This window comes from Lepidochelys kempii, chromosome 10 (genome assembly GCF_965140285.1).
Source record: "Lepidochelys kempii isolate rLepKem1 chromosome 10, rLepKem1.hap1, whole genome shotgun sequence".
In the NCBI taxonomy this organism is placed as follows: domain Eukaryota; kingdom Metazoa; phylum Chordata; order Testudines; family Cheloniidae; genus Lepidochelys; species Lepidochelys kempii.
In genome coordinates, this window is record NC_136389.1 from 12,338,464 (window position 1) to 12,363,677 (window position 25,214).

General features: G+C 46.0%; 1 protein-coding gene across 7 annotated transcripts in view; it reads left to right on the forward strand.

Moving 5' to 3' along the window:
- The window catches only part of MAD1L1 (mitotic arrest deficient 1 like 1), a 565,246-nt gene that overhangs the window by 443,783 nt on the left and 96,249 nt on the right, over nucleotides 1–25,214 (forward strand). The gene's annotated exons all lie outside the window — the stretch shown is intronic.

Sequence of the window (25,214 nt, forward strand, 5' to 3'; positions counted from 1 at the left end):
CAAGGAGCAGCCATGTCCCACCTTCCTTGGCTGGAAGGCACTTCACATGCATCAGATCCCTGAGGACACCTTCACCCCTTCCAGAAACAGTTGGCAGCTAAGACGGAACAATGAATTAATGTGATAACCTTAGCATCTCTGGAATCCTATGTTCAAACATGCCTTGTCATAAGTTAAATGAACATGGTTCATCCCAGCTCCTAATGGTCTTTTGTCCACATTATACCTAGCACCATATAACTTGGTACAACTAACAGTGTTTTCTGTAAAGAGGGCAATGGCTTACTAGCAGAGATGTTACAGGTAGGTCAGAGCTGAGTGCATTAGCAAAGCTGTGTGTGGGAAGATTGCATATTGCCCACCTTGATTATAGCTACCCAGTGCTCTCATTCATTTACCTCCAAATTCTTCTTCATGCCATACCACAATAAACTGGCCAGTTGTTGGAAAATACTAAGTGAGCAGAGACTCTTATAGCTAAATACTGATCTTGCTTTACTTTCTTCACTTACGGCTTCATTCCCAAGAGTTTCCGTGGAACTAAATTGGATGTCACCAGACATAGCAGGAGAAGTTTAGAGCTCCAGCATTTTCAGGAGACACCTCTCAAGAACAGTCTCCCAGAACTGCTGATTGATTTATAGGCTTCCCTTGCATGTCATACCTCATGTCCCAAAGGTGAGGAATGGGTTGCCTTTGTATAAGAAGAGCAGATTTGAAATTCCTTTGACAACAGATGCCCCACAACAAAATCTCTGAATGTTTCTCATGTCTTAACCAGTTGCATCCCCAAAATCTATTGTTCAGATTAAGAGCAAAATATATACATCAAATTCTTTCCTGGGTGAGTATAGACTGCTGATGCCCAGGTATACAATAAGGCTTGGATCCTGATTATGGCTTCTCAGTGGGGTTGTATGTTTGTGCTGTAGAATCTCTGAGCTGTAATGACTGTGGGTGTTTGTGTGCATTACATTAAGCTGGAGAGGTCACAAAGCAGGAAACACTGTTTGTATTTATTTCACTCAGGCAATTTATGGAGCAGGTTCTATATAATTAGGACCAAACAAGTCCCTTCACACTTTACAAGCTTCTGCAGCTTGTCTGTAAACTTTAGGGCACGTTTCAGTAATACAGCTGGTGGCATTTAATTTTCATTGAAACTTGAAGAGTCAGCTATGCAAGAGTAGCTACTGTAATGGATGTAACCCCTTCATAGCAGAATGAAGTGTGGGGTATTTCCAGGCAGAATTTTCCTCAGTTGTGGTTGGCCACACTGGCTAGTTGGCATCCGATGAAGTGAGCTGTAGCTCACGAAAGCTTATGCTCAAATAAATTGTTTAGTCTCTAAGGTGCCACAAGTCCTCCTTTTCTTTTTGCGAATACAGACTAACACGGCTGTTGCTCTGAAAACTGGCTAGTATGCTGTAACTTTCCAGTCAGTCCATGATGTAGAAAGTGGCTGCTGAGGTATGTGTTAGAGCAGCGGTGAATGTGTTAATCAGAATGACACGCTATGAGAATAAGAGACTGTCCATAAATGAACGCTGAATTCCAATGAATTTTTTATCAATGCGTATTGGAGATCCCTATAGACACAACAGATGAGCTCATCAAGATGAAGGATGTTACAATGATTGCACATAGGCTGGAGCATCTCAGACTTCACAGCCCTCTCTCTCTCTCTCTCTCTTTAATTAAATGCTATGAAAAGTCATGTGCAGACTCCTTTCCAGGAGTTTAGTTTCAGATGATTTTGCAGAAGGTAATACGTTATAATTATTGGGTTACTTGGCAGTTTCATATTCTGTCACTGTAGCTGGTTCGTTAGATACTTTAGTTTGTAATGCATGTTCTTTGCTTTCTGCGTAAGTAATATAGCTCAAGTCCAGGCAGTCCAACAAGAGCTACACAGGCTGCACTTAGTTTACTTACTGCCTTCATTTTTCCTGCACTAATCAATTTCTTCATAACAAATTTGTTATGTCTGATGCCTATTTCTAAACAAACAAATATTAAATGACCAAGAGAAACTGCCAAGAGTAAGCTTAGTTGACTTTTTATTAAGCTGCAGGGTGGATCACTATAGCTTAGTTGAGCACATATATATATCATGCTGTTTACCCTGTTCCCGGGGTGGATTCTGAACAAGCAGTGGGAACAGGGAGAAAACAGCAGTGGAAATTGTTAGAGGCAAAAAAAGGCTTGCTATGAAGAGAGAATGAAAAGATTTTCAGATTGTTTAGAGAAGTGATGAGTCAGAGTGGTATGAGAGGCACACACTAACGAATCGTACAGAGAAGGTAAATCGGGGGCCTTTATTTACCCTTTTTGTATTATATAAGAGCATGGGACTATCAAAAGAAGCTGAAAGACAACCCATTTAACACTGATGAAGGGAAATCCTTTCTTACACTGTGTAAATTTAACTTTTGGAACCCACTGCTACAAAGTACTGTACTGTTAAAGCTCAGTGAGAGTTAGACATTAGACATTTATGCAGCCCAAATGAGAACATCGGTCTTTACATTAGGTTAGAAAAAGGGTTATATAAACCCTTTTGCTTCAGGGCATAAAACCATTCCCTAATGGAGGAGGTTAGGCAAAACTTCCCCTGTGGGCAGGTTATTCCAAAATTGTCTGCTACACCTTTCTTGCATCTTCTTCTGAAGCATCTGACCCTGGCTACTGTTGTTGACTCGGTACTGGGCAAGATGGGCCACTGGGCTGATCCAGTATGACAATTTCCATATTCCTATGTGAAATTTGGTAGTGTTTAGAAACCTTGCTGGTTTCAGGTTTTCTGCTTGCTCAAAAAGGCCAGACCAAATTACCTAATAATCCTTGTATTAATTATTTGGACCCTATTTGGTTGACAAGCAAGTTAAAATCTCTCTAATTTTTTTTCATGATCACAGTGAGGTTACGTTCCTGATCAGGTAAATATCAGCCTATCAGCGTCTCATTCTCCCTCATTTTCCATATCCTCAGAGTCTAATCCTCTAGGATGGGGAGCTCTACCTGGTTCCACCTCTTAGTTATGATGTTCTTTGCTGCCAAACTTATCATAAGCGAGCACAGTCCCCATAGTGATTCACTGGGAAGCATCCTCGAGATGGAGCTTTTATGGGTTTAAAAGGAGACTACCCAAAATTTTAGAGAGAAAATAAAAACAGAAGCATTGTGACTTCGTATGAGAAGAATGCTAGACAGCATGGGGCTGGCACTGCTCTCTGCAAATAAAACCTTTATTCGAGTCCAGGTGGAGTGGGTTTCATGGAGTAATATAAAACCAGCAACTTCTTTGTGATGCGCTAAATTAACAGCCACCTGCACTCAGACAGGCTTTGAACCACACTTGTTTAAGTTGTTATTTAAAGGACTGGATTTAAAGATGCATAAAAAGCAGGCAGCCCTACAAAACTCCAAGGCAATCTGAAGAGCTAAAGCTGGCTTCTCATGTGGTTTACTTTTGTTTACTGAAGCAGAGTGAAGGGGGTGGAAGGAATAACAGTCACTTCACTTTGGGGGCTCTTTGATGGAAGAGGAGAGTCAGTAGGGACAGACACAGGCTGATGCTAATTGTAAATGTGGAATGTTGAAGGGTAGCTGTTATGGTGCTGCTAACGACTGGGCACAGGGAGCAGCTATGGGTAGCTTAACAGAAACTTGTTTTGCTGACGTTTACTTCTGTTCTGTCTGTGGTAATCATTGACCCTCCAACTCCCTTCTCTCAGAGTTTCCCCTCCTTTGCTTACTGCTTATAGCATTTAAGGCTGGTTGATTTATTTAGAGATTTGACAACTGTAAGCAGGATCAGTCCCCTTCCTAGTAGTGCTTAGTGCTAAATCCTCATCCCTTTTCCTCTCTCAAAATGTATGTGAATTCTGGTGTGCATGCAATGAAGGGATTTTCCCACGTGTGATGAAACTTTCCATCAGGAGGATGAACAGTGTTGATAGCCTAGGTAGTTCACATAAAGTCTTATTGATTGTTTTTGTTTCAATTGCCTTCGCAGGGTACAACATTCCGTGCAAATTGAAATAGTCCCTTCGCAGGGGGACACCTGTTACAAAGCCAAAACATGAAACAATATAAAAGTATTAAAATAACCAATAGTAAGATGGGAGACAGGATTCATAGCAGGGGGTGTGTGTGTGTGTGTTGAATGGAGAAGCCGTGAGTGAGCTGTGTGTTCCCAGAGAGTGCTCATAAAACCTTTACATCACACCCTCATGCATCCTATATGCAATACTACATAGATATGCCATGTTACAGAACAGAGGGCAGCATAAAAACCTCAGAAAATGACCTAAATTGATTGTTCTATGTCTAAAAATGATATGGTGAAGAGAGTTGCTGCTTCCTGTCACTTTGCTGCCCCTCACAGCCCACTCACCCCATGACAGCCCAGCTTCTCTCCCTGACCCCCCTCCATGCCACCTGCTGGCCTAGCCTGCCTTTTTGGTTTTCCCAGAGTTAGGGGTGGTGCGGTACCCCTGTAGGGCTAATCTTTGGATTAAGGGAAGCAGGCTGAGCACCCTCAGTGAGCAATAGTAGCATTGTCATCTTTGGAACTAAATGAGGTTATAGCGAATAAGAAGAATAACATTGCGGTTAAGTTACATACCGTGAAAAGCTGCCCTATGTCTGAGCTACCAGAATGTGTGTGGAGTCTGTGTGACTCTCATGGGTTAGCCAGAGGGATTCAGAAAAGAATTAGAATTCAGAGGTAGTTTCGAAAAGGGCTTGTTTTTAAATGTTTCCTCTGGCAAAGTTATTTAATCTTTGACCTAGAAATTAGAATAGAAATTTCAACTAGCCTATGAAAAAGTAGTTGGTTAAAGTGGGAGACAAAGTGCAACCATTTATTTGTGAAATAGACAGTTTTAATCCTTCTTTAAGTACAAATCTCAATGCAGCCTTAACTGTAGAGTAGCTAGGGCCCCTCCATAATTACTGTATATGTCTCAAGTTGAGCAGTGTAATAAGTGGATTGTTATTCCCCATCTGTCCTTCCTGTCTGAGTGTTGTGCTTGCTCGTTATATGTGGATGTGGGTGACGTGAGCTGTCAGTGGTGTGGAAGCCCTGGGGCTGTGTACATGTGCTTAGTATGCTTGCAAGATCAATTACCTCCACTTTGAACTCACCAATAGTGAGTGTCCTTCAGTAGCATGTCCCCAGCTGTTCCTTTCTTTTTGTCTGTCTCTCTCTCTCTTTCCCCTCCTCCTCTCTCCTGGGTGAGTCTCAAGAGTGAAAAGAAGTCACAGTTTTGATAGAGTGCTGTTCTTCCAACAGCCGTCTCGCACTCTTGCACACACAATCAAAAATAGCAGTGGTGCTCATCGGTGGAGCAGGACAGGCAGAGAGAGATTGATTAGAGATTGCAGGCCTCTATTAACTCCTCATTCTTGTTAATTACATGTTATTTTATTTTTATATTTTGTTTTTCAATTTCCCTGTGTGGTTTCTGAGGATTTAGTTTCTCCTCCGCTCCAGGAGGCACACGCCATTTGTGTGTGAGCGTGATGCATTAATGCCAAATGTGCTGCATTAGAATTGCAGCAAAGGTCAGTCAGGAATTTTTGTGGTCTCTGAAATCAACAGCTCTAAAACAGGAGATAGCAATCAATCTGTTGGGTTATACGAGTAAACAGTGTATTTAACCCATGCTTCATCCCCCACACCTGCCTCCATTCCACATTGGTACATCTTGTTCCTGTCCTCATCTTGCTCCGGTCACTGCGTGCTCCAATTCCTGCCCCAATCTCGATCTGACTGCATGTGTTTCTTCCTGAAATAATTACCCTGCCTCCTGACTGAGTTTTAAGTGTGTATTTTTTCCATTTTAAACTAGTCTGATCACCTCAAGAGATACAGAATCCAAAGGAGAAACCAACAGAATGTTCAGCATAGGTCTCAGGAGCCCAGTGTGGGGAACCACCAGCCCCCATCACCTTTCGATCTGGTATAGTGTCTGGTGTAAGGGAGTCCATGAAGAATACCCTCCCCGTCACTCCTTACCATGGCAGAGGGTAGAGAGAGACCCCAGTAGGCTGGTAGTCAGTGTCAGTTGACAGAATTCTTCCAGGTCTCAGAGACCGAGTCTGTGCCTACCGAGAAGAGAAGGGGATGAGTGAGGTTTTCTGAAGGACCTGCATTTTGCTTTATGGTGTAATCCAGGGGAGAATGGAGACACATTCAGGTTTCTCTCTCCATGTAGGAAATGGCTGTCATGTTTAAGTACCGATCCAGTTACACAGCCTTTGGCTTTAAAAGCTGAAAGCCATTTTCAGAGGGAGATGTGAGAACTAGGTTGTTAATGTGGGGTCACTCAGCGTGCTCTCTCTCTGTGTTTGCTCTGTAATCTTTGCTGTTAGCCATGGAGCTGCTTTCCCAAGTGCCCTGCCCCATGCTTATTCAGGCCATGATGGCAGGACCTCACAGATGGGATTGTCGATGCATCATGGATTTATTTCCTTGGGCATCTGGAGACCTCTCCAAGCAGCTCTGCCAAGTGGTTAACATGAGCTCATCCCCTCCCTCCATGCTCTCCTCAGGCTGGATTCTCTCTGTCTCTCTCAACAGAGGAACCAGTAAACAACTGGGCAGCCTTGAGGTTGTCCCTGTATGTTCTCTGCTCAGCTTGACTGCAGCCATCCAAGCACAATTTGTGACACTCCCATTGGCCTTATCTGTACGAGTGAGCACTGCAGACGTCAGCTGGCCCAGCTGAAGGACCCCTGCCTCGTTCAGCATCTGTCTCCTCCACTCCTGGCATAACAGTAATTAACCTAATTACCAATTTGCCGGTCCTTTGCACAAGTCTGATTCCTCTCCCCCTCCCCCCCATCTCCTTTGTCTCATTAAAATGTCTCTTATTTAGTGAAATGGGCTACAATGGGAGAGGTGGGGAGCATTCTGACTGGGGAGCATCACAGGCATCTGTGGCTGTTGTTCACCAGGGTGGAGGGTTACACTGAATGGATGGGTGTTGGGAGAAAGTCACATCAGAGCAGCCAGGACTGGCATGGGGGCCTGCACTGGTGCAGGGGCGTTTGAGACTTTTAGCATTTGAGACTTCTACACTTCGATCTGGGGGTGTGATCCCCAGCTCGAGGAGACATACCAGTGCTAGCTCTGATCAAACTAGCATGCTAAAAACAGAGTGTAGCCTCGACAGCCAGAGCTGCAGGAGGGAATAGCTGCCGTGAGTATGCACCCACCTGAGATGCTAGGCATACACTTGGGGTGGCTAGCACCTTATGCCACCACAGCTACACTCTGTTTGTAGTGTGCTACCTCTGTCAGAGGTGAGTCTCCTCAAGCTGGAACTCTCACCCTCGAGCTCCAAGTGAGACGTACCCTTTGTGATCCTGTGACAACAACGAAGACTGCAGGCCAGGCCAGGGAGTCCCATGAGCTGAGCTGCCTTCATGTCAAGTATAAGTCTGAAAGAAGCGAAGTCTGTCCTGATGAGTGCTCTTAGTCAAAATAAAACTCTTTTCTTGCCAAACAACCTTTATTCCTGTATGAAAATGTGGTCACAGTCTAGTTCACCACATGCAAGCCACCACCATAATTGTATCTACCTGGTACCTTGGCTGGCTGTCTCAGCAGAGAATAGTGTCTGTATCTATTCAATATTGTGCTTGAGTGGGGTGGTCGGTATAGAGTGACCATACATCCTGTTTTGGCTGGGACAGTCCCTATTTTAAGCTGTATTCTGCTTTTTTTTCACCAAAAGTGGGCATTTGTCGCGTTTGCAACAGCAAACGGGACAAATGCCCACTTTTATCAAAAAAGTTGGGTGAGGAGGAACATGCAGGGGATGAGAGGCGATGCCAGCCCCGTGCAAAGGAGGGAAGGCAGGGCTTGGGCAGGAGGGAGGCTGGGCTTGAGTGAGCAGCATTGCCAGCTCCAACCTTGCACGCAGGGACAGGCAGGGCTCAGGTGAGGGGGTAGTACTACTCCATCATCGCACGCAGGGGGGCAGGCAGGGTGCGGGAGGAGGTAGTAGCTCTTGAAGGAGGGGGCTCAGGCTAGCCCACACGGTGTCCCATTTTCCCTTTGAGAAATGTGGTCACCCTAAGTCTGTAAAACTCTGTGACGACCCAGGTCTGATATGTGTTAGTGCTGCATACTTTCTATTCCCATCTCCGCTACTAACTTGCTTTGTGGCCTTGGACTAGTCACTTAATCTACCCATCTTTCTCCTCTTCTGTAAAATGGGTGCAGAAAAATACCCTTCACTTACTTTGTGGGAGGTTGAGAAGCTTAATTACATGTACAGCGCTTGGGGCTTTTTAGGTGAAAGCAGTGTAGAGATACCAAGTGTAAAGTGCTTTTAATAGTGAGTAGACATAGCAGACTGCTTCTTAGAGGTGCCTTCAATCCCGCTTGGGGTTGAGGGTCATTGGTGGGACACTGTGAGGAAGCCTGCTTGGTTGCTGCCTGAGCTGTTCTCTCTTTTCTGTGGATACATAGCACCTTTCAGCAGCACTAAATTCACTGCAATTTTGTTTTTTTACATCCTTAGTCTTTTCAAAGATAGTTTTCAGTTGGAGTTTGTGTGATTGGTTCACTTGAGAAGAAAGGAGATGACTCCAAGACGGATCCGGTTATGTCTACACTACAGAATTAGGTCGAATTTATAGAAGTCGGTTTTGTAGAAAGCATTTTTATACAGTCGATTGTGTGTGTCCCCACACAAATGCTCTAAGTGCATTTAGTCGGCGGAGTGTGTCCACAGTACCCCGGCAACTGTCGACTTCCGGAGCGTTGCACTGTGGGTAGCTATCCCACAGTTCCTGCAGTCTCCGCCACCCATTTGAATTCTGGGTAGAAATCCCAATGCCTGATGGGGCAAAAACATTGTCGCGGATGGTTCTGGGTACATATCGTCAGGCACCCCCTTCTCTCCCTCCCTCTGTTAAACAACGGCAGACAATCGTTTCGCGCCTTTTTTTCCTGGGTTACCTGTGCAGATGCCATACCACGGCAAGCATGGAGCCCGCTTAGCTCACTGTCACAGTATGTCTCCTGGGTGCTGGCAGACGTGGTCCTGCATTGCTACACAGCAGCAGCTCATTGCCTTTTGGCAGCAGACGGTGCAGTATGACTGGTAGCCATCGTGCTCTTTTAGCTGACCTCGGTGAAGTCAGTCGGGGCGCCTGGGCAAACATGGGAGTGACTCAGCCAGGTTATTTCCCTTTTAAGTTTCGTCTCATGGCGATTCAGTCCTGCCGGCAGTCCTACTGCACCATCTTCTAATGAGCAGCCAGGAGACGATGATGGCCAGCAGTTATACTGCACCATCTTTTGCCGAGCACCCAGGAGATGATGATGGCCAGCAGTCGTACTGCACCGTCTGCTGCCAGCAAGATGTATAAAGATAGATGAAGTGGATCAAAACAAGAAATAGACCAGATTTGTTTTGTATTCATTTTCTCCTCCCTTCCTCCTTCCCTCCTTGAAATCAACGGCCTGCTAAACCAGGGTTTTGAGTTCTGTCCTTGAGGGGGCTATTCTATTTCTCCTTGATGCAAAGCCACTCCCTTTGTTGATTTTAATTCCCTGTAAGCCAACCCTGTAAGCCATGTTGTCAGTTGCCCCTCCTTCCGTCAGAGCAATGGCAGACAATCGTTTCGTGCCTTTTTTCAGCGCAGACACCATAGCACTGGGAACATGGAGCCCGCTCAGATCACCGTGGCAATTATGAGCTCTATAGACACCGCGCGCGTTATCCAGCAGGATATGCAGAACCATAACTTGCAAGAAAAGCGAAACCAGGCAAGGAGGAGGTGACTGCAGCGCGGTGACAAGAGTGATGAGGACATGGACATCGACTTCTCACAAAGTACGAGCCCCTGCAATGTGCACATCATGGTGTCAATTGGGCGGGTTCATGGCGTGGAATGCCGATTCTGGGCTCGGGAAACAAGCACAGAGTGGTGGGACCACATAGTGTTGCAGGTCTGGGACGATTCCCAGTGACTGTGAAACTTCCGCATGCGTAAGGGCACTTTCATGGAACTTTGTGACTTGCTTTCCCCTACCCTGAAGCACAAGAATACCAAGGTGAGAGCAGCCCTCACAGTTGAGAAGCGAGTGGCGATAGCCCTGTGGAAGCTTGCTCCGCCAGACAGCTACCAGTGAGTCGGGAATCAATTTGGAGTGGGCAAATCTACTGTGGAGGCTGCTGTGCTGCAAGTACCCAACGCTATCACTGAGCTGCTGATATCAAGGGTAGTGACCCTGGGAAATGTGCAGGTCATAGTGGATGGCTTTGCTGCAATGGGATTTCCTAACTGTGGTGGGGCCATAGACGGAACCCATATCCCTATCTTGGCACCAGAGTACCAAGCCAGCGAGTACATAAACCGCAAGGGGTACTTTTCAATAGTGCTGCAAGCTCTGGTGGATCACAAGGGACGTTTCACCAACATCAACGTGGGATGGCCGGGAAAGGTACATGACGCTCGCATCTTCAGGAACTCTGGTCTGTTTCAACAGCTGCAGCAAGGGACTTACTTTCCAGACCAGAAAATAACCGTTGGGGATGTTGAAATGCCTATAGTTATCCTTGGGGACCCAGCCTACCCCTTAATGCATGGCTCATGAAGCCATACACAGGCAGCCTGGACAGTAGTCAGGAGATGTTCAACTACAGGCTGAGCAAGTGCAGAATGGTGGTAGAATGTGCATTTGGATGTTTAAAAGCGCGCTGGAGCAGTTTACTGACTCGGTTAGACCTCAGCGAAACCAATATTCCCATTGTTGTTACTGCTTGCTGTGCGCTCCACAATATCTGTGAGAGTAAGGGGGAGACGTTTATGGCGGGGTGGGAGGTTGAGGCAAATGGCCTGGCTGCTTGTTACGCACAGCCAGACACCAGGGCGGTTAGAAGAGCACAGGAGGGCGCGATGCGCATCAGAGAAGCTTTGGAAACCAGTTTCATGACTGGCCAGGCTATGATGTGAAAGTTCTGTTTGTTTCTCCTTGATGAAAACCCCTGCCCCTTGGTTCACTCTGCTTTCCTGTAAGCTAACCACCCTCCCCTCCTCCCTTCGATCACCACTTGCAGAGGCAATAAAGTCATTGTTGCTTCACATTCATGCATTCTTTATTTATTCATCACACAAATAGGGGGATAACTGCCAAGGTAACCCGGGAGGGGTGGTGGAGGAGGGAAGGACAACACCACACAGCACTTTAAAACTTTAAAACTTGTTGAATGCCAGCCTTCTGTTGCTTGGGCAATCCTCTGGGGTGGAGTGGCTGGGTGGCCAGAGGCCCCACACCGTGTTCTTGGGCATCTGGGTGAGGAGGCTGTGGAACTTGGGGAGGAGGGCAGTTGGTTACATAGGGGCTGTAGCGGCGGTCTGTGCTCCGGCTGCCTTTCCTGCTGCTTAACCATACGCTGGAGCATATGAGTTTGATCCTCCAGCAGCCTGAGCATTGACTCCTGCCTTCTTTCAGCAAGCTGACACCACCTACCATCTTCAGCCCGCCACCTCTCCTCGCGGTCATATTGTGTTCTCCTACACTCTGACATTGTCTGCCTCCACGTATTTTGCTGTGCTCTGTCAGTGTGGGAGGACAGCATGAGGTCAGAGAACATTTCATCACGAGTGCGTTTTTTTCGCCTTCTAATCTTCACTAGCCTCTGGGAAGGAGAAACATATGCAGCTGGTGTAGGGAAAAAAAGGGAGAGTGGTAGTTAAAAAGACACATTTTGTAGAACATTGGGTACACTCTTTCATGGTAAACCTTACTGTTAACGTTACATAGCACATGTGCTTTCATTACAAGGTCGCATTTTGCCTCTTATTGAGGGTATGCTGGTTTGGTGTGAGAGATCACTCACGCAGGGCCAGGAAGCAGGATTTGGCTTGCAGGCAGCCTTGGTAAGCCACAGTCTTTTGGCTTCTTTAACCTTCATAACATGTGGGAATGGTTTCAAACAGCAGCGCCCTCATTTCCCATACGAAGTAGCTTTTGGGTTGGCCATTTAAAATGGGTTGGCAGTTTAAAAGGAGGGGCTGCAGTTTCTGGGTTCATGTGCAGTAGAAACCCAACTAACCCCCTCCCCCAGCCCTTCCCCCCCACACATACCCACTTCTCTGGGATGATGGCTTCACCCCTCCCCCCACCGCGTGGCTAACACCGGGGAAGATTTCTGTTCAGCCACAGGCAAACAGCCCAGCAGGCACCTCTGAATGTCCGCTTACTAAAACCACGATGTTTCAACCAGGTGACCATGAATGATATCACTCTCCTGAGGGTAACACGGAGAGATAAAGAACAGATGTTGTTTGAATGCCAGCAAACACCGGGACCATACGCTGCAATGCTTTGTTCTGCAATGATTCCCGACTACGTGCTACTGGCCTGGCATGGTAAAGTGTCCTGCCACGGTGGACGGAATAAGGCTGCCCTCCCCAGAAACCTTTTGCAAAGGCTTTGGGAGTACATCCAGATGAGCTTCATGGAGATGTCCCTGAAGGATTTCCGCTCCATCCCCAGACACGTTAACAGACTTTCCAGTAGCTGTACTGGCCGCAAATGCCAGGGCAAATTAATCATTAAACACGCTTGCTTTTAAACCATGTATACTATTTAAAAAGGTACACTCACCAGAGGTCCCTTCTCTGCCTTCAGGGTCTGGGAGCCCGCCTTGGGTGGGTTCAGGGGGTACTGGGTCCAGGGTGATAAACAGATCCTGGCTGTTGGGGAAACCAGTTTCTCCGCTTCCTTGCTGTGAGCTATCTACAACCTCCTCCTCCTCATCATCTTCATCGCCCCCAAAACCCGCTTCCGTGTTGCCTCCCACTCCTTGGACGGAGTCAAAGCACAGGGTTGGGATAGTGGTGGCTGTACTCCCTAGAATGGCATGCAGCTCATCATAGAAGCGGCATGTCTGGAGCTCTGAACGGGAGCGGCCGTTTGCCTCTCTGGTTTTTTGGTAGGCTTTCCTCAGCTCCTTAATTTTCACACGGCACTGCTGCGGGTCCCTGTTATAGCCTCTGTCCTTCATGCCATTGGAGATTTTTTCAAATATTTTGGTATTTTGTCTTTTCGAAAGGAGTTCTGCCAACACGGATTCGTCTCCCCATACAGCGATCAGATCCATACCTCCCGTTCTGTCCATGCTGGAGCTCTTCAGCAGTTCTGGGACTGCATGGTCTCCTGTGCTGGTGAGCTCTGCATGGTGACCTGTGCAGGTGAGCTCACCACACTGGCCAAACAGGAAATGAGATTCAAAAGTTTGCGGGCCTTTTCCTGTATACTTGGCCAGTGCATCTGAGTTGAGAGCGCTGTCCTGAGCAGTCACAACTGAGCACTCTGGGATAGCTCCCGGAAGCCAATACCGTCGAATTGCGTCCACAATACCCCAAATTCGACCTGGCAAGGCCTATTTCAGCGCTAATCCGCTCGTCGGGGGTGGAGTAAAGAAATCGATTTTAAGAGCCCTTTAAGTAAAAAAAAAAAAAAAAGGGCTTCGTCGTGTGGATGGGTGCAGGGTTAAATCGAGATAACGCTGCTAAATTGGACCTAAACTCGTAGCGTAGACCAGGCCGGAGACTTTGGGGAATACAAAGACCTCATTACAGAACACATGAAGTGGTTGTTTTCAGAAAGCAGCTTTTGATGCCTGCTTCTCGTTTTCCCTGGTGCTGTTGTGAATTTGCAGAACACGCCGAGCTGTGTCACCAAACCATAACCCCACTGTTTCATTCACAGTTCTTTATGTACAAAGCCTTAAATGAAAAGAAGGAAACTTTGATTTAGGAAGCTCAGAGTTCTCTGATACCAGTGTATCTCAGCAGATTGTCAACTCAGCTACCAATTCCCTGACTATATCTCATTTCATTAAGGACTCCTTTGGGGAATATGCTAAATTGGGGCTGTGCTGGTAGCCCTTCAAATCCTGGGCTGAAGGAAGTGAGCAAGTGTTTGCTATTAACATACAGGGTAGGACGCCACGGTCTGTGTGGACGCTTTAACTCAGTTTCTTCCTTTTGTTGATTTGTCACAACCTTGATACTGTTCAATTATTACAATACCTTGTTTATTCCAACCTCACTTAACCACGCAGCTCTGACTGAACAGATGTCGTTTTAGGAATATTCTTATTCACAAGAATAAAAAGAATAAGTACTAAATAAAAATGAAGAATAAAGAGAAATTGCATGTTGTCTGTACAGAAAGATTCTCCTGGAAATGGAGGATAGAGGGAATGGCGCCGACATGTCCTAGCAACAGTGTATTGGAGATAATATGCCAAGGCATCAAAATATGTGTAAAAAGAACAAATATTTGGACTTCATTATGCATTGGTCCCTGCCTGAAACAGGGAGAGCGAGGAGGACAGATTCTCCCCTGACTTGGTGTAGGATAGCAGCAAGCACTCTGCTTGTGCCAAGAGGCCCTAAAGCCAGTTTAGCCAGCTGCAGCAGAATAACCTGAACGTAGTGGCTCCTACACCATCCTTTCCTCCTTGCTGAGGATCAAGAATAAATTAGGATTGGATGACCAGGCTTCTGGCCAGTTTTCCCAAGGCCAGCCAGCTCAGCTGGGGTGAATACAAGCAAGGGCACTTGAGAAGTAGAATCAGAATGGAATGTAAGTTCTGGGGAGTTGGTAGGCACCAGAGGAAAGGCACTTTAAGGTCACTGTCCATTCAGCCCTTTGGCAGCCCTAGGGAGGCCATATCACTCCAAGGAACAAGAATAGGGTAAGGAGCCCGGAATTCCTGAGTTTTGTTGGGCACTCTGATACTGCTACATTGACACAGCGTTTCTAAGGATCTAGAGCACATTGCATAAACCAACCTGTAGGCTTTGGATTCTGCAGTTGGGAAAAGGGACCCATTTAACCCATGCCTCAAAGCCTATCAACCAGCGCATGGGTTGTGCTTTTCTGAAACTTTTCTGAAACTGAACTTGTGCTTTTTCTGAAAGGTGGGTGGCCTTTCCCTAACCAGGGTTACCCTGCATTTCCTTTTTCTGAACCCATCTGAGGGAAAGCAAAAATCCCAAACAACGCTCTCCTCTGTTACACCCTTGCATCTTCTGCTTTGCTTCCAGGCATCTCCAGTTTATTCCATGCCAGTGATTGCTGAGGATGGTTGGAAGCACACCAAGTGTTCATTCATGGCACGCCTCAAGATTTCACGCACTTCACTACGTGTGATCGTAGGCACAATGTACCATGCTGTCTCTTCAGATTCATTTATAGTGTGCCATGTCCGTGCGTAGCATGGACCTATTAGTCTTTTTGTCTTTGACACAATACTGTATATGTTTTACAGTACAGAATGCAGATGTGGTCTGGAAACCACTCTGAGGCGTTTGTGGATGTGGACTGTGGTTGCTATAATAGTAACATGAGTCCCAGGCTATGTTACTGAGCAACACGCTGTGAAATTTCATGGTTACAAATATTTGTAAAGGATCTCAATACATAAGTTGGGTGAATTGGAACAGAAATAAGTGTCAGAATTTAATATGATTTAAGTTGATTTAATACTTTGGAATTATAGAAAAACTAACCTGTTCCCATATTTCCTTCTTTTCACTGACTCATATGTGAATCAATCCAAAATGCATTTACAAAGTATCTGCATTCAGTAATTCTTTTGGTTTATCTGAGCGTGATTAGTTATCATAATAGGCGATTTCTCTGTTGACACTGTTTTAGGACCTTGTATTTCATAAGCAGAATTGAGAAGTAGAATGCCTCTTGTTTTCCAGCTTCATGAGAGCATCTTTAGGGCAAGTAATTCGGGGACTTATTTCTTGTCAAATCTCTTTGTATAACCATCTTAACTAAAACGTGTACTTCCTTCCACCTCCTTGGGGAAAGTAGGGAAGCTGAGAGCTGAGAAAGTCTTCAGACTTTAATAAGTCCCAGGACTATCCTTTGGGGTTGTCACCAGTTACTAATTAAAGAAGATGAGCCTGCCTGTGTTTGCGGGGAATACGTCAGTGTGTACTGAACAATGGTTTGCATAGTATAATGTGCTCTTAATCTATATTAAACTTCAGTGGAAAGGAATCATTTGAGTAGTAGTGGTAAGCACTTCCATGTGTAACTGGTGAGCTTGGGTCTATTTGAACCTGTCTGGAGGATGCCATAAACATCAACTTCAGAGTGGGGGGTTTGCCATCCTTTGTGGTAGAGCCTTAGTCAGTGTTTTGTTTTTATAGCTGTGTCACTTTATGTAGTCAGGAAAGCTGCATCTGGATCTGGAGAGGGAACCTCTGTGCGGATTATATTTACATGTTGGTAGGAAGTAGTATTACTGTGTGCAGAATGGAAGCTCAATGACCCTGCACTCATGTAATCCAGACCTGATGTGGTGAGTTATGGTGTGGTTATGTTTAATGAGCATTTCTCCTCACGTTTTCTACAACATATGGTCCTTATTACTGCAGCTGAGATGAACCTTCAGCAGAGGAAGGATGCAGAGGTAAGAGGAAGTTTATGTGCCGCTGGTAAAGCTTTGATGCTTTGAGGGGGTCAGGATTAAGATACCAGTTTGCAGACACAGTGAGGCGCAGGACAGCTGTCCTTTGTTGTACTTCATATAAGGTCGTTATGGCTCCTTTTATTTCTCTTATGGGCGGAATTTTATCACATTGCACTGGGAAAGCAGGGGAGATGTCCTTGGCTTTTGGCAGGAGAGTTGCTGAAGCCCAAAGATGTTTTTCTTTGTGTAATTCCATTAGTGTGATGACAGTTTGGTGCTGGAACAGAAAAAGATCTGATGAAAGGACCACTCTGTAAGAGGGAATGACAGACAGAATGGAAACAGTAACTAGCAAGGTAATAGACTGTGATGGATCTATAATCTCTGAAGCTGCTGTAAGCAATAAATTCCTCAATAGTGTCCTTTCAGCCTTAACATATTTATTTGCAAAGTGCTAAATTTAATTTTCCTTAGTCTGCAGGAAAGCAGCATCCCAGGAATAAACCTTTGGCCCAGCCAAGAGCCTGTGCCAAGCTGCTTGTTCCAGCATTTCCATTTCCTCTTGCATCTGCGCAGAGCAGCATGTCTTTTTCCCTCTTAATGTGCCACTTTTTAGGGTGTGTGAGAGTAGCACATAATCGAAGTTAACCTTGATCTAAGGTAAGGAGTCTTCTGCTCTGGGGTTCTTTCAGAAGAGAGGGGGATGTAATAGCCACCACCACAATGGGAAGTCTCAGTAGAGAGGCCTGAACTGAATGAGAGTAGAGAATGAATTATCCTGTCCTGCAGGTGGCAGGGTTGGCCATGCTGGAAGTATGTGGGGAAGCTAGCATTGCCATTACTGATGCTGGGTCTGTGCTGTGGCTAGAGGACCGTAGTGCTGAGGGGCTGTCAGCCCAGAATCCCCAGAGTACTAAACATCACATAAAGGCCACCTATTCTGAAATTTAAAAAAGCCAACAACTTCAGGAGAAAAGTGGTGAGTGCGCCAAGCTAAGCAACCAGCATTCTGCACATTTACACCTTAAAGCATCGCTAGGCAGGGTCCTGTGTGTTTCCAGTGCTCTGTGGTGTTGCAGCAGGTACTGTGGTGGAGATGTCACATACAACACATAACGCAACTGGAAGCATCTGAGCCAGACAGGTCCCTGTTTTCTCCAAAAATTCACAGTTTGGTAGAGCTCTTTAAATATAGACTTACCAAATTCTTCATTGTCTTGAAAGCTGGCTCCAATGTGCAGCAGACCTCCATATTTGGGAACTGCTGTTCAAATCTAGGGCTTATCTACATGGAGACTTAGTGCATGGCAAGCAGGGGCATAAACCTACAGTACCCTAGCTTGCTGTACATGAAATCGTAGGACTGGAAGGGACCTCAAGAGGTCATCTCGTCTAGTCCCCTACACTCATGTCAGGACTAAGTATTATCTAGACCATCCCTGTTTGTTTAACCTGCTCTTAAATATCTCCAGTGATGCACATTCCACAATCTCCCTAGGCAACTTATTCCAGTGCTTAACCACCTTGACAGGAAGTTTTTCCTAATGTCCAATCTAAACCTCCCTTGCTGCAATTTAAGCCCATTGCTTCTTGACCTATCCTCAGAGGTTAAGAAGAACAATTCTTCTCCCTCCTCCTTTTAGATACTGGAATCCTTTATGTACTTGAAAACTTTTATCATGCCCCCTCTGTCTTCTCTTCTCCAGACTAAACAAACCCAATTTTTTCAATCTTCCCTCATAGGTCATGTTTTCAAGACCTTTACTCATTTTTGTTGCTCTTCTCTGGACTTTCTCCAGTTTGTCCACATCTTTCCTGAAATGTGGCTCGCAGAACTGGACACAGTACTCCAGTTGAGGCCTAATCAGCACAGAGTAGAGCAGAATAATTACTTCTCGTGTCTTTCTTACAACACTCCTGCTAATGCATCCTAGAAGGATGTTCTCTTATTTTGCATAGTGTTACACTGTTGACTCATATTTAGCGATCCGCTATGACCCCCTGATCCCTTTCTGCAGTACTCCTTTCTAGGTAGTAATTTCTCATTTTGTATGTGTGCAACTGATTGTTCCTTCTTAAGTGGAAGGATTTGCATTTGTCCTTTGCACTTTGCATTTGTCCTTATTGAATTTTATCCTATTTATTTCAGACCGTTTCTCCAGTTTGTCCAGATCATTTTGAATTATAGTCCTATCCTCCAAAGCACTTGCAACCCCTCCCAGCTTGGTATCATTTACAAACTTTATAAGTGTACTCTCTATGCCATTATCTAAATCATTGGTGAAGATATTGAACAGAACTGCACCCAGATCTGATCTCGGCGAGTCCCCACTCATTATGCCCTTCTGATAACTATTTTCTGGGAGCGGTTTTCCAACCAGTTTTGCACCCACCATATAGTAGCTCCATCTAGGTTGCATTTCCCTAGTTTGTTTAGGAGAAAGTCATGCTAGACAAAAGCTTTACTAAAGTCAAGATATACCACATCTACCGCTTCCCCCCCCCCCATCCACAAGGCTTGTTACCCTGTCAAAGAAAGCTATAAGGTTAGTTTGACACAATTTGTTCTTGACAAATCCATGCTGACTGTTATCACCTTATTATCAATGGCCATTTGGAGTCTGCTGTTCAGCAGTATGTCAGAGCACACCAGTAACTTTTAGAGCATAGTAGCATGGTCCACATAGCATCCAAACCTGGCTGTGGGAGGTAAGTTTTAAGTTGTGTGGAGTGCTGTTCTTCTGGGTCTGGGGGTAATTCATCTCTTACTCCTACAGTCATTTGGGTGCTTCAAATGTCTTTTCAGCTAATCTAAAAATAACAATAAAAACAAAAACATCACTTCCACCATCTACCCTTGTGTTGGATGACAGAGAATGTCCTGCCATTGGACTCATTGAGCCGCAGCGTTACTCCCAGTCTCCAGCTCAGGCTGGCACTGACGTCTGAATGGAGATATTCCAAACTTCCCAGGGTTGGATTAGTTAGCAGCCTTCTCTCTGTTTGAAACATATATGGGTTTTCACTCACACAGATGTTTAAATCTTTGCAGAGGACTATGGGAAAGGCAGGCTTCCCCCCCCCTGTTTTATTTCTGCCATTTTTTAGCATCTTGGTAAAGAAAATCGAGTCTGTCTGGTTACTCCTCTGTCTAAATCCTGAAAACTATTTTGAGCTTCTAGGTTTTCCAGTCCTCTGGGAGCTTTGAGAGATTTTTCTCTCTTAAGTTTCTTTTAAAATAAACAAAAGTAACAATGTTGATTATTAGGGAGTCCACTGCAGGTAACCAAGCATAATTCCTTAGCCTGCTCATACCTCTGACACAGGGCTAGGCAAGATAGAGAGTGACGTGACCAATCACAGCTCCTCCAGATCCCGGGGGAAGTCCCACCAGGTCCCCTGCTTTTCTGGGGTGGGGGAAAGTTGCCAGTCTAACCAATGGATAATGTGTGATCGTTGCCCCGCCTCCCACCGCCACCCCCGTCCTAGAAATCCCCAGTACTTTGGTTGTCACTTTGGCCATTGGTGGGCGCATTAGCTGGTGGGAAGATAGTCTGTTTGAGACGAGAGGCCACTTCTCCCTTATGATACCATCCAGCGCTCTCATCAATTTCAAAATATAGTGTCATAGAAAATTTTACTTGTTGCACTGAAATTCTGTAGGCCTAAAATCAGATTGAAAATGGATAAGAAAGATATCTCATTTACTCATTAATTTTCATGTTGGGATTCTCCCTTGTCTACTGCACTGTGTAAACAGCCACAAGCAGTCATGCCTGGGAAGACCCCAGGTTATTCCTCTCTGTGGAAAATCAAGGGTTAATGGGGAAGCACAAGTGAAACATTTTCTCACATAAAAATAAAACTTGACTAACTTAAAAACACATTTCCCTTACCAGATCTTCCCCCTTTGAGTTAGATCTATAAGGGAGACTTTACCTGCAAGCCTCTATTTGGGCAACATGCCAGAGGCCCCCAAATTGCAAAGGTGCATCTGCAGTTTGCCCGAGCTTCTTCCATCTCTTTGGGACTGAAATTATAATCATTGGATTAATTTTTCAGAAACCAGTGTGTAGATTTGTCCCACCTGCCTGGCATTCATTATTAATACAGGGAAGAGAAACATTAGAAGAGGAAAGAAAAGCTTGGGAAAATGGGGGCAGGGGAATAATTTTTTTTTAAGTTTTAAAGAGATAATGTATGTCTTGAAACTCATCAACTCTGTGCTTTTCAGTCTGCAGATCTGCCTGAGTCTCTTCCATGCTCTGTCCAGTGAAGAGTCAGTTTTATTTCCATCCAGGACATCTTTTGATTATATTTTTTTCCCTTGACTCTGCCTGAATTTATTCCCGCCCACCCCCCACGATAGGTAGGCGAGACATGAGTAGGTTGGAATGGCTCTTTTGTGTACACACAATCCCAGCCCTCATCTCCAAAGTATCCCTTGGAGAGTTACGGGGGCTTCAGTGCATGTGTCATATCTGCGCCAACAAACCGCTCTCCGTGCCTAGTGAAAAACGGCAGGCTGTTTGTTCACCTGCTCCATCAGCTTTCAAGGGGACGAGTCCTGAAATGCAGCCAAGATTCCAAGTCTTTCTGCTCCATTGCTGGCTGCTTCCCTCCTCTCACAAAGGGGGTGTGCTTTTTTTTTAATAAAAGGTAATATAGACCAGCAGATTAATTAGAAATTAAAGTGATTTTTCTGCCATATCAGTGGAACAGGCCTATGGCCAGGGTACTGCTGAGGGGGGCTAGGAATTCTTCCTTTAACGGATTGGAGGCAATTTGCCTGTGGACAGCTATCTTATACATAATGGATGTTCTCACAAATTTCCCCAATTCTCAGACAGAGCAGGTGGTCTTTATTTTATCATCCAGAACAAATCAGGAACAGCCGGGCTTTTCCATCCACAGCTGATGTGCAAAGAGGGGCAATTCCTCATCCTATTTCCCAGATGGACATTTAAGACTTTCTGTGATTATGGATTATGGCTTTTTTTTTCCACTTTGAGCTCTTCAGAAATCCTGTCAGAGAAACAGGATCATTCTCTACCGTCTCATGGTTGCTGTCGCATAGTCCTGCCTGTAAACACAGGCATTCAAAGATGGGTAGGCATGTTTGCACAAGCAGGAAACCTCTCCAGGCTATACAGATGAGCTGGTATTAGCATATGCTCACCAGTGTCAAAAGTGGGACAGGCACAGATGTGTTCACATTCACATGGTGACAGAAAATCACCGAGGCCTTCATACTGTCCAGTAAGTAGCATAGTAAGTGGATGATCCTTAGCGCCATTAACCTAATCTACAGAAATGAGTATATGATTCAGTGGATTGTCCTTGCTCCCCAGTGACTATATTAGAAAAGAAATCCTCTCCCATAAGAAAGCTGCCTTGTATTACAAGCCCACGAGTGGTGCAGAGGTCTCGTACCGACCCTCTGCAGAGATTGGAATTTCACCCTGGATGCAGATGGAAATAGCCTCAGATTTGCCCTCCCTACAGTGCCTCTTGCCCATCTCATCCTGTCTTGGTTAGAAGTGAAAGCTTGACTGCAAAAAGATCAAGGTGAAATTTCCTAGCTGCAGAGAGTTTCTGTGGCCGCCAACCACCAGCTTCAGCTGGAGGATGCGGATTGGTCCAACAACCTTTTCCACAAGTCTAAATGCAGCAGCTAAAGACGCCTTCCACTCAGTGAGAAGAAAACACAATTACTAAACTAGCAATTTGGCTCAATGGGGCGTGGGAGCTTGTCCTACCAGTTTCTTGCTGCTATCTATTTTCAACAGCTTTTCCAGGCAGGTGAAGTCCAAAGTAGGGCTTTTCGTTTTAATGACTCCAACTAAACATACACTGCTCCATGGAAGGCGCAGACCCAAAACACGCAGACTAAAGGATGCACGTTAGCTCTCCGGTACAAAGAGGAGAATGTGCTTGCTCTCTGAGAAGTGCTGTATGCCCTACCTTCTCAGCTGGGTACTTGCTGTGAGTAATACATAGCAGTGACCTGGTCTCTTAGAACAGAGGTGGGCAAGCTACAGTCCTCGGGCCACATCCGGCCTGCAGGACCGTTCTGCCCGGCCCTTCAGCTAGCCCCCGGCCCCTCCCCCGCTGTCCGCCCTCCCCCGCAGCCACGCCACTGCAAGGGCAATGCTCTGGGCGGTGGGGGGTGCGCACTCCTGCAGGGCAGCGCAGCAGCGTGTCTGGCTCCAGCCGGGGGCCGCAGCGGCCAGACATGCTGCTCTGAGCAGCATGGTAAGGGGGCCGGGGGGTTAGATAAGGGGCAGGGGGTCCCCGGGGGGGCAGGGAGCAGGAGGTGGTTGGATGGGGCAGAGGTTCTGGGGGGGGTCAGTCAGGGGATGGGGAATGTGTGTGGTGGGGGTTGAATAAGCGTGGGAGTCCCGGGGGGGGCCTGTCAGGGGGCAGGGGTGTAGATAGGGGGGTAGGGGATGGTGAAGGGGTGGGGAGTTGGATAGGCTTGGGAGTCCCAGGGGGCCTGTCAGGGATGGGGGTGTGAATAGGGGACAGGGAGTAGGGGGTGGGGTTCTGGGGGGCAGTTCAAGGCGGGGGGGTCCCAGGAGGGGGCAGTTGGGGACAAGGAGAAGGGGGGTTTGATGGTTGGGGATTCTGAGGGGGGCAGTCAGGGGGCGGGAAGTGGGAGGGGCCGGATAGGGGGCAGGGGCCAGGCTGTTTGGGGAGGCACAGCCGTCCCTACCCGGCCCTCCATACAGTTTTGCAACCCCAATGTGGCCCTCGGGCCAAAAAGTTTGCCCACCCCTGTCTTAGAAGCTGTGTTCCCAGTTCAGTGCTGATAGAGGTATATGTGTTTTCATATTGTTTATTAGTTATCGTGTCTTATAATTTAGCTCTGTGCTCCACAGACTGCACAGAGGTTCCAGGATAATATTATTTGAGATGATTTTGGGGGCAGAGGCAGGAAGGGGATTGAAGGCATGTTTAGAAATAGCTGAATGTTTTGTTTCCAGTTCAGCAAGTTTTACAGCTATGTGCTGTGATAATTGAAGGTTTGCAGTTAAATCCTACAAGCCAGTGCTAGAGGAGAAAACGTGGTCTGCCTGTCCCCAGCCATGGGCTTGTGCAAAGTCTCTTACTGCCAGCCTGAGAACGGGAGCTACTGTTTGACCTTAAGGCAAGGGAGGCCATTTCAAAGGAAATGAGAGGAATATTAATGATACCTCAAGACCTGAATGTTTTCAGGGTGAGACATGTTTTGCAAGGCAGAGGTGCTGTTCTCTAAGGCCATGGAGGAGACAGCTCCTGAAGGTTCTAGACTTCTGTGACAGTTCCCAGGTGTAGTTCTGTAGCAAAGGCTGAAATGGACCTGTTGAGTTCTGCGCACCCAGATGGTTTCTTTGTACGTGTAGGAAAAAACCTGCTCAAGAGAATTGCACAAAGGGAAAGTGTCCCTCTCCTGACATCCAAACCCCAGCCCTAGTTTCGCTGTGACCATGTCTAAAACCCACTCAATGGAACTGAAAAACAAACCAACAGCTCCAAAATAATTAGGTCTATTCAGTCGCAATTTGTGTAGAGAGTGAGAACATGCTAAGAGTAAAGGAAAATTCAGCTGCCGGAGCTAACTGTTGCTCAACATTTCTTATTAACTATTTTCAGATGGCCCAGTCTTCCATCAGTGGGGCTCAAAATTCCTAGGTGTTAGGTGCCCTGGGGTAAATACTTCTTGGGCAGGGCATTTACAGTCAGACAGTACCATGCCTTCTCATTGGGGATGAAATGCCCATGTCTTCAGGGAGCCAGTGCAAGACCTGGGCACCATATAAGTCTTATTTTAAATAGCTTAAGCAAAGGATGAATTAAGCAGTACTTAAGTAAATTTCACCCAGGGTCACCAATATGTGTCTTGCTGGTGTTTTGAACTTAATATGAAGAGTAAACACCAAGAAAGGGAATGAGAGAGCAGTGGAAGAGAACCAAGGTGGAAGAATGAATGAAAGAGCGAGAGAACAAATCTCTTCTGGATGCAACGCAAGGTGTTAGTGACAATCTGATATCCCGAATAATCTGAAGCCCAGTTATTTGAAAGGTTGCTTCTCACTCTACTCCCTGTTGTGACAGCTGGAAGAATCTGGGCTGCTCCTGCTGTTACAATGTAGATCCTGAAAGCTTTGTCTTTGGGACTTACTGTCCTGGAGGTCCAGAAGAGCCAGATTTCAGCAAGCCTCGAAGAGTGGTGTAAGGGATTTTTACTCAGTTTAGCACATGGGTAACTTCACTTTTGCCTTACTCCACAATGACAGGGGCAGTACTTGTGCTATTCGTTATGGGGAGCTCTGTAGTTCATGTGCTGTATGTAAGATTGTTTAGATACCTGCTGAATAAACCCTCCAAACTAGGGAGCAAGAAGGAGACAATTGAGTGCAGTCAGTGGATGGGTGAAAGAACAATGAAGAAGAAGAGGGACACTTTGATGGTCTGTGAATGGAGAAGAGCTGAGAGGAGAAAGTGAGAGAGACAGAAAACAGGCCAAAGAAAGAGAATCTGAAGAGGAAGGAAAAGCAAAATGAAAAATGGAAATGAGAAAAGGGAAAGAGAAACAAGGGAAGACCTGACACAATATAGAGATTAATGAGATGTGTTTTTATCCACGTTCTTTTGTACATTTGATTGCATCTCTCTGGCAAGCACCGCACAGCTGTGTTAATGAGACGGTGTCCGCAGGCGGTGATAGCAAGGATGATGTTGCTGATGGGGGAC